Source organism: Corylus avellana, chromosome ca9 (assembly GCF_901000735.1).
Source record: "Corylus avellana chromosome ca9, CavTom2PMs-1.0".
In the NCBI taxonomy this organism is placed as follows: domain Eukaryota; kingdom Viridiplantae; phylum Streptophyta; class Magnoliopsida; order Fagales; family Betulaceae; genus Corylus; species Corylus avellana.
Genome location: NC_081549.1, coordinates 4,901,677 through 4,910,819, shown reverse-complemented (window position 1 = coordinate 4,910,819; position 9,143 = coordinate 4,901,677).

Sequence of the window (9,143 nt, the reverse complement as noted above, 5' to 3'; positions counted from 1 at the left end):
GAGCCAATCCCATGTTTAATTTGACCCCATTCCTCTTTTATTAAAGAGTTTTAAGGAGCTAAAATGACATTCGATCAATTCGGTTTGCGTTGCGTGTCGGTGACTACAAAACACAAATTGAGAATGTCACGTTTTTCTTAATTATTGACGTGATACTTATAAACTTACATTCTGTTCTGTGTGCACAAAACACATAACAGAAGCTATATATTCAATAATATTCATAAGAATCTTTGGGCTACAACCTAATTAGGCTTTAGTTGCACAATTCATATAATGTAATTATAAAGGTTGGAAGGTGGGGTAGGTTGGGCCTCTCAAATTCAAATTTCTTTCAATTTTTGCAGGGCAGTGGAAGCTTCCCAAGTGGGCAGCATGCGTGTGCCATACTGTCAAAATAAGTGAGACCATATACAAATTCAAGATGTTGAAAAATGCCAAATTTGAATATGACCTTATGCTTATTAACCAGTCAAATTACTTGTTGGAAACGTATCTAGCAGGTGTTTTAAGAGATATTTTTCTTTTAGCTTTTAATTTTAAAAGGTATTTTGATGCAACATATATTTATAAAAATATTTGTTTATATATATATAATTGTTTAGTAATGTGATGAAATAAGTTTAACTATTTTTATTTTTTGAAAAAAAAATGAAAAATGAGAGAAATTGGGTTTGCCAAACACTTTCTCTAGAAGGTTAACTTTTTTCATGACATGCCGGAATGACGAGATGATTTTCATAAATTTAATTTTTTACTTTTTTGACTGAGGCATGTTATATATAATTTTCTCAATCATTTTTTTTTTTTTTTGCAAATTTATTGGATTTAGTATTGAATTTATAGACTCATGTGAATCTCACACAAATTCAATAGTAGATGCACCCACTTATTAAAAGAAGATAAATAAAAAATAAAATGAAGAATAAATGATTTTTATTAAAAATAATAAAATAATAAAAAAGTAGTTACGCAACCTTAATCTAGACGAGAATATGATCATCTTCATTTTAAATGAAATAAAAAATATCTATTTAGTATAAAATGAGGAGTAATATTGTCTTAACACTAAAATTAAATGATAAGATTTATAATATTAGCTCTATTTTTATACTAAATGAATATTCTCTATTTCAAATGAAATAGAGAGAATTTAATTCCATCCGAGTGACCATATCGTCGAGATAAATCCGACGGCTAGCCGTATCTCGATAAAGGAGAGAGTGCTTTGGAGAAATCATAAGGAATGCATTTTAGGTAAATTGAATATAAGGGTGGCTGTGGGGGATTTCACGCAAAGAATAATAAATAAATGGCATAGCCGCTTAGGTAAGTGGAGAATCTAGGGATAGATTTCTCCTTAGTGGCATGCCATTTGCCATTTGACTTTAAACTTAGTGGCTTATTGCTTGGGAGACCATGGCCCCCATGTTTTTTAAATATTCGAAATTCTATTCAGATTTAATACAAAGTTTTAGATAAATAGATAATTGATGTTCGCATATTGATGTGAGTCGTGTGAATGTATGGGTATTAGAGTATATAGATTAATTCTAACACAACACACTTAATTAAACAGATTACATTTTTTAACCATAACCTTTTAATTTTATGCTAATTTGCGGTTTGTGTTAAAAATTGCGGTAAATTATATGTATGTATAATTTGTGGGTTGTGTTAAAAATTGTCGGTCCTAATATGATCATTTCGATCCACTCTTAAACATATACAATCTCATCCTTAACTTTAACAAAATCATCCACTAGATTAGCACTTAAAAAAAAAAAAATTCAAAAACTATTTTCATCTCAGTTGTATAACCGTCAGTATAATAATTTATTAAATAACATTACTTTTTCTTTCTTTTTTTAATGAAAATGAGTGATGTTAAATATAATGTAACATGTGTGGCTTGACATCATAGCATTTTGTAGTAAGTTGTGCACTACTTTGAGCACTTATGTGTGACAGTTTTATAGAGAATACCATTAACAATAACAGTTAACAACAACATTACATTTGTACCTCAATACAAATATGGCAAATTAACAAAGAAAAGTCATTAATCATGACATATAATGTTGTCATGAAGCAGAAACAAAAAAGATATTCCTCTAATAAAATATTTCCAAGAAGCTGCCTTTAATTTGGTCAAACTAAATCGTTTTCTTCTCACAAATCTACAACTTGAGAGAATTGCATTCTGATCTCCACTTTGAGTGATGCCCCCCATTCCACTGAGCAACTGGACAGGCATGACCCTACCCAGTACCGAGTCTTCCACAAAGTTGCTTCTAAATAAATCGACGAGGGCACATGACTTTCAACACTACAAAGAAAGAAAAAAAGTACATATTTGCAATTGTCGGCAAAAGATGTCTTCTGTCGGTGCTCAAAACTAACAGTGACTTTCGGCGGCTTTCTAAGAAAGAGCTCTATTTGCAAAATTGCAAGAAGGTTGAGGTCGTCAGAAGCTTGTAAGTTCTAAAAGACCGACCAGAAGAACTCCGACACTCAAGTTAGTAAAAACTCTCTCGAACAAGGTAAGAATAAACTCTCTGGAACAAGGTAAGAATTAGAGAGATAGTGTGCAGATGGAGCTCCTCCCTGAAGGCGGTTGAAAGTCTCAAGTCATAGTTTGAGCACCAACATCTATATTCTTTTATAACAATTCTTTTTTTTTTTTTTTTTAATTCATTTCATAAAAATAGAGTATGTTGCTCTAACAAAACAACATCATACATACAACAAGAAATCTTTTTCTATCCAAATATGATCTATTATTTGTTTAACTCTTTAAATGTCACCGTCCCAATAAGTTTTCAAATCTGTAATATATTTCGGGGAAGCAAGTCTCTGGTCATTGTCCAATCCATCAAAACTTTCTCAACTAGATTGTGATTTCCTTGCATTTCTATTTCCTCTACAAACGCAGTCTCAAACTCAATTCCTTTCGCTGCCTTTACCATTAGTGACAATTCTTTCAAATGAATCAGAGAGAAAACGAAAGATAAACCAGAGATCTAATTGCTACTCTGAAGGTTTCATGTAAACAAAATTTTAGAAAACGACTAAAGGGAATCAAAATCAAAAAAAAAAAAAAACTTTACTCTGTAAATCGCTGCTAAAAGCAAATATAGAGAGAAGACAAACAAAAACCTCTGCAAAACTTGAGCATCATCAAACTCACCGCTATATTATTCAAAAAAAACAAAAAGGGGGTTGGGAGAGGAGGGAAGAAACCAATTTCTTCCATCCTCCTAGAATAGTTCTCTAGCGGCTAGGGTTCACCAACATCTTTAATGGAAGATGGCTGCTAGGTGTCCCAAGGATTCTTCTCAAAATCTTTTCCAAATAATGTGGCAAGCACTATTTTTCCTTCAAATATTTTCAAAGGAGAGAGAATGAAAATTTTTTAAAGAAAAAAAAAATGCTTGCCACATCATTTGGAAAACATTTTGAAAAGAATCCCTTGAGAAAACTAGCATTATTCTTAATGGAATGTACCAAATTCACTGGACAATATTAATAGAATGTTCATGCTTGAAACCATGCCACAATATCAACATGTTAACTCAACTTGACAAATAGGAAAAGGAACCTTCAAAAAAAAAAAAAAAATGAATGCAAAAGAAAAAATGGCAGAGTGGGCGTGATCCACACCTTTCTCACCAAAGGGTATATTCATCAAGTAGAAAAGCAGGCTGCAATTGGATTGAGTATGATGGGAAGTTTGGTGGGTTTGACAATAATAAGGTGGTAGATACTCTTAATTCAATACTGAAGTTTTTGTTGTCATATTAATGATGGTGACATTTTTGCTGATTGAATTACACAACTTGAAAGAATCCTACGCCCCATGCCCATGTGCTTCTTGCCATGTTTCTCATCGTGACTCTGCTCCATGTCTGGTTACAATTAAAGTACCAAATTTATAAACAATCAAGCTTGAGAGATTCTTTACTTAAAAAAACAAAAAAAAGTTTGAGATTCTTTGAATTGCTATGATTTATAAACAAAGCAATGTATGTTGTTAGCCTATATTTTATATTTTCTTACATACTTCTCCATGATATTAGAGTCACTCTTCTTTGAATTTATCTGAATTGTTAGGAAACTGACGCCGTACAACTTTTCTCAAACATAGAAGGACGTTGGATCTTGTTTTGTCATAAAAATAATAAAAATGTTACACACACAGTGACACACTCACTCTTGCTTTTACACTTTTGGCCACCGTCACCGCCACCCACTTTGCTGTCTCCCACCACCACTCTGCCATCTTTGACAATCATATTTGCTGCCATTTGTTGTCGTTCACTCGTTCTGTCTCAAGCTGTGTAAAGGCGAGTCAGCCTGCATTCAACTCACCAAGTCACATCCGAGTCAACTCAACTTGTTTGCCAAGTTTACAAAAATTAAATAAATAAAGGAAGGCAACTCACCATGGGAACTCTGCACATGTTGACTCAATCAGAGAAAAAAAAAAAACAAATATATATAAAGTAGTCAATTATTTTCCTGCTTCCACCTTGAATTTGAAGGGACATTAAATTATATAAAATTTTTTCATATTAACCTTAATATATGTTTTCTTATAGGCATTTTAATCAAATCTCCATGATTTTCTTGCCCTTCTTGGCTACCTCACCCATTATATTTTTCTCATAAATAGAGCATGTAATATAATCATATAATCAAATCATTCAACAAATTTCAAGGTCAAATGTAGATGGAAGAATATTTTATATTTATTCAAAAAAAAAAAATAGCCTTAAGAACAAGCTGTACTTTTAATGAGAGTTTGATGATTTTCTCTTTTAAAAAAAAAATGTCAGTTCAATTACTCAAAATTATATTGTTCTCGTCGTACTCAATTACTCAAAATGTTAATTTTATATAAATATAGTCTTGTCGTACTATTCTTCAACTAGTCTCTTATATTATATTTTTTATATATTTCTACAGTTTTACGGATCGGATCCCTTCCAATTACTTAAAATTAGAGTATCTCATATTATGAAATTGTGGTCCTTTATTTTAAATTAATGGTCTATAAAATCATTTAAACCTCAGTAAAACAAAAGTCAGTTTAAAATCAAAATTTAATGCCTCGGTTATATAAAAGCAGTTGGTATTTTATAAACCATTGAATTTAAAATGAAGAATCACAATTTTGTAACATGAGATTCTCCAATTTTGAGTAATAGGAGAGAATCTCAAAGGTTCCAATTTTTTTTTTTTTAAAAAAAGAAAAAAGAAAAAGAATAATAATGATTATTGTCCACCGAAAAGTAATAGGAGACTTTGAATGGCATGTACCAATTATAAATGGATTTGAGGAAGAGTGCATAGGCGCACTACGGCAATTTAATTACCTCAAATTCATTGAATCGAAATTGAAAAAGTCAGAATTTTGTAAATTCTTCGACACATTGCTGTGGATTCACGTTGGGTTTTTTTTTTTTCCTCAAATTCATTGAATCGAAATTTAAAAAGTCAGAATTTTGTAGATTCTTCGACACATTGCTGTGGATTCACGTTGGTTTTTTTTTGGGTGGTATGGATTACTCTGGATTTTCTTTTGGTCAGTTAAAACTCATAGGAATTAGGTAAATTTGGGACCCATGTCTGCACTCCTCTGACTCTAAAGCATAAATCGGTTGACTCGCGGGCTTTGCTCGAACCTAGTCTAAAGAGGCAATTTGCACTCGGTAAGTTTTAAACTTATGACCATTAGGAGCTAGCAATCAAACATGCTTCCACCAACTAAGCCAACCCCTTGGTGCTCGTATTTGTCTCATTGTAGGTGCTTGCTTGTATGTGACACCTAGGGGTGACAAGGTGGATGGCTATTAATCATCCGCTAATCATTTTTAAAAGCGGTTAGAAAAAAAATCACTAACCGTTAACTGCTTATATATAAAAAATGTCTTTTTTTAAAAAAAAAAAAATTAAAATTTTTAAAATTTGTTCTTTTAAAAAATGGTTAGCAATTATTAGGGTTATTAACTTCTAACTGACGGTTAACTACCTAAATGGTGAGTGGAAGCGGTTAGTGAATTTTACTAACCGCCTAAACGGTTTCAATTAGCGATTTTAGCCAATAATTACTAACTGTAACCGCCTTTTTTCTACCATAACTTTATGTCGTCTTATTTTTAAAGGGTTACTTGTGAATTTTTTTAGTATTTTTTCATAAATTTGTACTTATTAAAAAAAAAAAAACATTTCTTTTGGGTCTATGCCTTACTGTTAATTTTGTGGTTTTCGGTATGAAGTATTGAGAAAAATCAAAGTGTAAAGCCTCGCTTGAGAGCCCAAAATGTAGGACTGGAATATTCAGATTGAAGAGGCCCATTGGATTCTGGGTGGAACTCAATAATATAACTAGACGACGGCATGTGGCCCACTTGAGTTAATCATCCATCGTTTTGGAAATCTCCATTGGGTCCTCAAACTCTGACAACCTACGGCACTGGACCCAACCTGGTCCAATATGCCACAGATACTGGCTACTGTAATGTATTCATTTGGACATAAATCTCCTTTAAATTAAGTTTTAAAAAATTGTCCAAGTGTCTGAAAAACATATAATTTTTTAATAATTATACTAAGAAATGCATGAAAATTTTATAAACCTATTGGATTGCAAATCTCATAAAATCAAATCTTTACTAAGGTAACGAGTTGGGATCCAGATTTCCCGAATAAATTTGAACAGTTTAAGAGGGTAGATTATAGAGCTCATCTGCCACAAACAAATAGATCTTACATTTTAGACCGCTTGAAAGAGATGTCCAGGTAGATCCCGACTATTAAATTGCCCGAATGTCTGAGTAACAGGGAGCCTCATCCAATGTGACGTATACAAAATAACAAAATAGGGAGAATAATGATAAAACCAAGCAAAAACAGGAAACAGGGGAAGATGGAGACAAGCTACAACAGCAAACACTATCAACTGTTATATGCATGTGTTAAAAGATTTGTTGCAAGCTTTTCACAACATATGCTTTGTAGTTTTTTCAAGGGTTTATTTTTAATTTCTAACTCTTTTATTTAAAAAAAAAAAATTAAATTAAATCTGAACCATTGAAAAAATAAAACACGTATACTATAATTCTTTTACTGTATCTAAGAGTATGTTTAAAATTGTGTTTGATAAAGTTTTAAAGTGAAAAAGTGTTTTTTTGACAAAAGTTTCATTTTTAAGCTTTTGTCAAAAATGCATTTTGACAATTTTTATGGCCTGTTTGAGATTGTGTTTGAGTGACTTAAAAGTGTTTTTAACACTAAAAAAGTCCGTTTGAAGAAAAATGTATTCGTTTGGTAAAAAAATTAAAAACGCATTTAACAATCCAAAAGGCCTAAAAATTGCAAAAATGCACTTTTGACAAAAGCTTAAAGATAAAACTTTTGTCTAAAAGCTTTTTTTTTTTTTTTTTTTTTAACTTAAAAGTTTTATTTCTCAAACGCAATCCTAAACAGGTTCTTATGCTTTTTGGACCCTTAAAAATGCTTTCAAATTTTATTTTTTTTACTAAACGGATATTTTTTTATTCAAAACAGACTTTTTAAGTGTTAAACACACTTTTAAGTCCCTTAAACACACATCAAAATAGGCCCTAAGCCAAATCCGAACTTATATGTCCTTAGCGATTTGCTATCCATGTCATTGTCAATGCTAATAAATTTGTAGGAAATTACAGGGTTAAATTTGAGGAACTTAATAACCATTACCCCTAACATTTTTTTGTTTGTTTTTTTTTTTTTTATCAATAGGGATTTGCTATCCATGTCATTGTCAATGCTATTGAATTTGTAAGAAAATACGTGTCAAATATGAATAATTTATTGACCTATTATTATCGTTAATTTTTTTTTAAAAAAAAATCTATTTATCAATAGGTGATTCTTACAAATACAAACCCATGTTCCAAATAAGTGTCACACGCGTGTTCCTAGACTTCGCCACTTAATGTTGGTGCCAGTTACACATTCCCCCTTCTTATCCTATACTTCCATTACATCACAACATCGCTCCAAGAAGCAATGATACTCCAAACGCCGATGTTTGATTGGATTGCAAAATCCTATCAAAAAAATAAGATAAAAAAACCCAGATATTAAATACCATAAAGCATTAAAGTAAGCATATTAGGAAAGATAATTGTAGATTAATAGGGGCAGATTATATTAATTCATCACGTGAGACGTGGAAATTCATTTCTTTTTCCCTTGAGACGTGGGCATCTTGAAAACCTAATTACGATGCCTTGGTGGCACCGTACACGTACACGTGGCCTCAAGCTAATGGTATTTCGTCAGCACTTGCATGGAGGGAACATACGTAGCTCCTCCAATGGGGCCATCACCGTGGTGGTCTCTGCCACGTGTTGTCCATCGACAGGAACTGGCTTGCTATGTTGCGACGCGTGTGCAGTGAAGTGACTGGTTCACCCGCACTACCTAACATTGGTGGGCTCCTGCGAAAATCCTTTGGCCGACACTTGATAAAATATTTTAGGAATTAAAATAAATAGGAAGATTTTTGCATTTCTGCTTCTCAATATTAACCTATTTCCACTTTTCAGCTCAAAATGTTCTGTATTTTAATACATGCCCAATACTTTCAGATTCTCTTCACCCATTTTATTTTATTATTTTAATATTATAATTTTTTTTTTTTGGTTTTTCTAATCCATGTGATAAATTAAAATTAAACCAAGAACTTATATCATTTGATTTGATTTAGTTTTTTTTTTTTTTTCCTGGTATATAAACTATTTACTTTTTCAATCCTGTTTATGCCAGATAGAGTTTGTATTTGTAACATCCTTTTTTGTATTTACTTTTTACTTTTACAGATTCTATTTAAATAAAATCCCTAAAATTTTTAATTAATCTTCCACTACAAAAATAAAGAGATTTTTTAACGTGTCTACAGTAATTATATTTTTGCCACATCAATATTTTATGACGTGTTAATTTGTGTCACATAAATAACCACTTTGTTGACGTTTTGAATCTAACACGTTAGAAATTATTGACGTGCCAAACTCCACACGTCAATAAATAGCAACGTGTCAATATTATCACGTTGCTAAATTTAAATTCATTTTTTTAAAAAAATATATTAC